Source organism: Vicugna pacos, unplaced genomic scaffold (assembly GCF_048564905.1).
Source record: "Vicugna pacos unplaced genomic scaffold, VicPac4 scaffold_20, whole genome shotgun sequence".
Lineage (NCBI taxonomy): Eukaryota > Metazoa > Chordata > Mammalia > Artiodactyla > Camelidae > Vicugna > Vicugna pacos.
The window spans coordinates 41,834,702-41,840,702 of record NW_027328741.1 but is presented as its reverse complement, the minus strand read 5'-3'; positions in this window follow the sequence as shown (position 1 = coordinate 41,840,702).

Genomic DNA, 6,001 nt, shown 5'->3' with positions numbered 1-6,001 from the left:
TCGTGGGCCTTGTCACCATTAGCGACTGCCTCTTGGCTAAGGCCTTCGATAAGCTCCACGTGCAGAGGAGCTGTATGGCACCTCGCTTAATCACTCTCAGCTCTTTGTCTTTGTGCTGCATGGGGAGGTAGCCGAGCAGACAAGCACCGACGTGTCTTTCAATCTACGAGGGCTGCAGGGTGGTGAAGAGGATCAAGGATTTCCCTGAGTCACTCTTCATCTTGCTAAAGTCTAAGTGGCTGGATAGGGCCCTCAACAATTCTGGGGACAAGATCCCCCTCCTCTGCATCCTGTTTGAGAAGGAGGACTTCATGGGACTGGACACAGACTGAAAGTAAGTTTACCTGTCAGCCCATCCACCCTGGCTCTTTGCCGTTTTGCTTCCCTACATCCAGAAAGGGATCAGGAAGGAAGAGGGCTGTCTTGTAGCGAAGGGTGGAGGGAGGTGCAGCCCTCCGGTTTACAGACATTTAAAAGTGAATCCACTTTTGTTTCAGAGAGATCCTTTTAAGGTTAGTGTGGACACATCCTCCTGCTTTTCAGCCAGGAACCCTGGTGGGACCCTTGGAGTTGCTGTCCAATAGGTTAGACACAGCCACTGATGCTAGGAGCGCTGGAGAGTAGGCTGGTCTGTGCTGAGATGTGCTGTAGGTCAAATGCACATCAGATGCTGAGACTTGTCAAGGAAAAAGAATGTAAACTATCTTGTTACTTTCTATATTGATTACATGTCAAAATCATAGTATTTTACATACAGTAGAACAGTAATATCTGTTCTTAAAATCAGTTTCTAGTATTTGTTTTTTGTTTGTTTGTTTACAGTTTTAAATATGGCAACTGGGAAACTTTCTTTAAATGGCTCTCATTTCTTTTCTGTTGTGCATCCTGTCCTGGGACAGTCTCATACCTTTGCTTATAGATGAGACGCTGAATCCCGAGACGCAGAACGAGGAGCTGGTTGAGCTGGGGGTGGAGCCGGTGTCTCCTGCCTCCCAGGTCCAGCACCTGCACGGCTCAGGCCCTCTCTTCCTGCCCGACAGCCACCATGCCAAGTTAGGACATCAGAAACACCGCCAGGGACTTCTGAATGAACTCCTTTCGCAGGGAAAGTTTTGTCATGGAGTATGGGACAGAGCAGGGAAAGGTTCCTCCTCACTTTGTCCCTGTGATTAAGTCAACGGCCCCGCTTTGCCACGGAAGTGCAGACGAGCCTTCTGGGCTGCCTACCCCCCCCGTTCTGCTCTGTTTCCCCGTGTGTCCATCGTGCTGTCCCTCGGGCAGAAGAGTGTGAGATGCCTTTGCCGAGAAGTGGTCCCCCTTTGCTGGGGAGAGTGAGGGAAGTTCTGTCCCCCCGGCCTACGGCCTCGGGCCTTGAGTCCGAAGAGCGCTGATGGCGGTCCCACAGGTGACAGTCGTAGGACCTGGCACGTGCTGCCGGGTCGGCTGTGAAGGCGGTGCTCTGTGTTTCTTGAACTTACTTAAGATCAGATCCTACTTTCTGGTTGTTGGTAAGTTGGAGGAGAAGATGCCAGAGAATTGATAAAATGAATGTAGAGACCAGCCCTGTGAGTGATAGGAACAGGGGACCTGAGTCCCACCTGTGTGAGGTGCCTACCGGGATCTGGACGAATTTTCTGTTCCTCCCAGACATACCTCTATGGCTTACGGAAGGGGCAAGTCATGTCGTGGCCATGATCTGTACTTGTCCTAACAGGGCCCTGTGATCTACATGTCCGCAGTCCCCTTCTGCTCCTTGGAGATGTGGTGTCAGGTTTAGGAGCCTGGGCACTTCTGAGGGCATAGCTGCCAGCACCGTGCTAAACCAAGGCTGGCTCGGTTCACCTCACATGTCACCACGTGCTGAGCCCCCAGGCATAAGTCAAGGTAGGTACATCGGTGCAATATAAGCAGGGACCACCTTTTCCCCCTGGACAGACTGGTGGGTGAGCAGTGGAAGCCCGGAGCCTTGCCCCAGGCCCCTGGCCAGTGCCTGTTCTTTTGTCATAGGAGGCACTGTTGACATTTTTGTTCAGTAACTGCTTGGCTCTGAGTCTACAGACCCACCAGAGAATGCCAGCTTTTTTTTGCCTTTTGAAGTCTACCCTTGGGATTTGGTGGAGTAGCTGGATGTGTGCTTAGCCCATAGTGGTTGAAACTGTCCGCATTGTTTACCCAGAACCTCGTGTACCAGGCATGGCTCCCGGCATCAAAATACAGCAGCGCATTAAACCTTCCTCCTAGTGGGTTTTTTCTGTTCTGGTACCATAAGGGCTTAGCCAGCATCTTAACGTCAGTGAGTTAACGCGGCCAGTGAGCTCGAGTCAAGCACGTTCTCTTCCAGTCACTTTTACTCCATTGTTGCTTTTGCTATTCCACAGTCATTAATTTTTTAAACAATGCTTTCGTTTAGGACCAGAGCCTAATTCTCTCCTTCTGCACTTGGTGGAAGTGAGCCTGAAATGCGACCACAATTTGTAGCTCAAAAGCTGCCTAGACGCATGTAGGTGGAGTTTTGTTTTGGGGCGCTGAACACGTTGGGGTCCCCCAGCAGCGCCGCTCCCCACAGGCCCCTGCCTTCCCTGGAGCAGGAAGTGAGGGTGGGTCTCACCGTCCCCGCGTCCCTGGCCTCACACACTCACGTAAATTCTTGTACATGCTGTCAAACACATTTTTGTTCTTGTGTTTTTCTAATTTTCTCTTGTTCCTCTTTTCATTTTTCTTCATTCCTCTTTTCTCTTGTACTGCCCAGTGAGCATTTTGTTGCTTCTGAAAATGTGGGCTGTGCACACCCTGCATTGGGAATAGCCAGATTGCACTCCGTAATGTCACCATCGCTTTAAAAAGCAAAAACTTAACAGCTGCCTTTATCCATGTGTTATCCTAGTAGTCTTTTTATTTTCTAAATTTGTGGAATATTTGCTTTGTTAGCACATCACCCACTGGTGTTTGATAGCTGTTAAAATCCCTGCTTTGAGGGACATGTTTCGTCCTTCTTATATTTGGTGACAAATGCGCCCTTATTAAATTTGTTTGATTGTTTTGAAGAAGTGAGACGCGAATTGATTTAGGCGGCTGCTGAGGGATACTTTTCATGTATTTAAGTATTTATTTCATTTATTTCAAGTATTTAAACTTGGAAAGTCAAAGACTGCAGCATCTTGCTCGATTCCTGCTTTTGCACAAACGTGCTCGGCACGCGGTTCCTGGCTGTCGCTGTGTGACGTGCGTGATGGCGCTTCCTGGCCAGCGGTCACTGGTGAGAAAGTGGCTGGCTCGGGGGTGAGCAGCTGCAGGGGAAGCTGTTGGAGGAAGCAGTTAGTATTTTTTTTTTTTTTGCATTCAACTTACCCGTGCCATTTACTTTACTTTGCCTCCATAAAGGGGCAGAAGTGGGTCTAAAATCCATGCCACTATTTTGTTCCCTTTACGAGGGTGGTTTTTCTGAGTATGAGGACAACATGGCCTTCTCCTAAGTATCTGGCTCACCTGGATCTGTTGGGCACAGGGACTGCTAAAAGGACCGTAGCTTCCTCTATTCTCCAGCCAGTGGGCTTTCAGAGCCGGGTTTGTGGTTTGCCTCAGCAGCCGTACAGACCTCCCTGTCCCGGCCTTTACTTTTAACCCATTATGGCATTAAATAGCTGAATCCGTTTTTGTTGCAGCTGACGCCCTCCACTGACGGCCGTGTCGTTAGTTTGTGGTAGTCAGTCTCCAACACCCCAGTCAACCGTGAAGGAAGATGATTTGGCCGACCTAGGACCTTGGATTCTCACCCTAACCATGGTTCATCTCATCCGGTGGAAGGGTTTGGCCACCACCACCATGCTGACTATGAGGCCTTGTTTCTCCTTTCATGCTCTGGTCCAAATGTGGACACTTCATTTTTCACTGAATTTGTCTCGCTTGAGGCAGGCCAGAATATCTGAATGAGTCCATCACATTCTGGGTGGGGAACAGAACAGAAGTAAGTGTCGCAAGTAGATGGAGTCTAGGCTGTCCGGGTTGGCAAAAGCAGGCTGGGATCTGTGATGGCTGGGCTGTGCCCTGGACACAGGCTTTTCCTGTGGCTCCCGAGAGCCCAGGAGTTGGAGTGAGAACAGCCTTCCCTGGGTTCCCACATCCTCATCTGCTCACTGGCAAGTGTTTCTGCTAATTAGGAGCTCCCTCAGACCTCGGGCCCTTTAAAGCTAAGACCACGGGAGAAACTTGAGTCCCTTCTCCTGGTCCTGCTTTGTGAGAATCCATTGCCTTCTGAGGTGACCCATGGCAGTAGATGCCTCCCCTTCCAGGGAGCACCCTACGGAGCACTGTTAGTCACTGCACCATGCTGTGAGCTTGTGGGGTTACGGCCATGGTCCCTGCAGAACCACACTTGAGATGGGCTTAGTGACGGAAATAACAGGACTGATTCCAGGGCAGAGCCGGGGGGAGGGAACATTGGAAATTGAATGTGACGTTAGACACATAGGTGGGTGCTGGGGCTGTTACTAAAATGGGGAGTCTGGGAGGTACCTGCCAGGAATCGAATTCCAGAGTAAATGGTGGACATGAGGCATTTTTAAGATGCCATTTGTCATCCAAGTTAGGACTTCAATGAGGCACTCGTGTCTATGAGACGGGCTCAGGTGAAGGAGCCGGACTAGAGATACACGTTGGGAGTCGTCATTCTTAGCTAGTGTTCACAGCCTTGCATGTGAATTAGATCATCTCGAGGGCTGCAGACTGAGGCTGAGGGGGGTCAGGGCTTTGCCTGGGTTGGAGGAAAGCCCAGACCATGCAGCTTTGGTGTGTCTGTCAGCAGCGTTTGGGATTTTCACTCTAATGCCGTTTATCTTTAAGGGGCCAAGGGGTGGGCATGGCCAGCCTGGAAGAAATCTGAAGGGAGGGTCTTGGCCACATGTGTGTCTTGGGAAGTTGCAGAGGCTGCAGGATCCGGAAGAGGAGACTCCTCAGAAGCTGGAGTTGGAGTGGGGAGAAGGTAATCACACTCACCTGTGAGGGAGGGAGGCCTAGGGAGACCACACCCTACCGGACTCGCTTTCCCATGAACAGAAGTCAATCATTCAGAGTATCTGAGGTGAGAAGGGATGGGCAGCTGGAGGGGAGGCAACCTGGATAATGCTTGGTGCTTGGAAAGTTTTGGAATACTCTCCCTGAAAAATAGAGTTAAAAATACCCAGACTCTTAAGAACATTGTTAGTGACTTGGGAGGAGGCAGTTGTTTTTCTGGCCTCCTAAGGGTAAGGCATGTATCCAGGGATAAACGGAAGATACAGGCAGTCTGCTCCGGGGGCTTGATCCTTACCGGGGGAACAGTGCAAGGTTAAAGAGGGAGAAGGGCAGCGGAGGGAAACTAGCCAGGCCCCGTGTCAGGTACCAGTCGGCCTCCCTACTTGCGTTTTGCATTCACATCCATGCCTCCCATGTGGGCGGTGGCAGCCCCCTTTTGCAGATTGGGAAGCCTTCTCAGAGGGGTTAAGGAATTGATCCATTTAGCGGCCAGTAAATGCTGTAGCAGGATTCAAGCAGGGCCGTGTCAGAATTCAAGAGCATGTTCTCTCTACTATTTCCAGTACTTCCCTGTTATACCTGGAATGGTGAATTGGGTCAGTTTTGGAGCCTTTCAGAAAAAGTATGATTTATGTGCCTCAGGATTGTTTCACAAAGCTCAGTGTTCTTTGATGGTTCTGAAGCACACAGTGCTTTTCGCCCCACAGAGGTAAGGTCTAACTCCTTTGTCGGTGACGTGGTTGCAAATGATGTACAGGTGCAAAACCACACTTCGCAGCTTCTGAAGGGAAACTCTCCAATTCTCCCTTGGTCGGCTTTCTTCCACGGATGTAACTGTGCTGCAGCATAGGCGTGAGCTTTCTGTATGGAGTGAGGGTTTAATATCCAAAGTTAGCATAAAATGGTCAGATGAAGAAAATCGATGTTGACAATTTATTTTTGGGTTTCATTAGTCAAGATATACTATCAGTTAATGGCCCATATAGCAAAT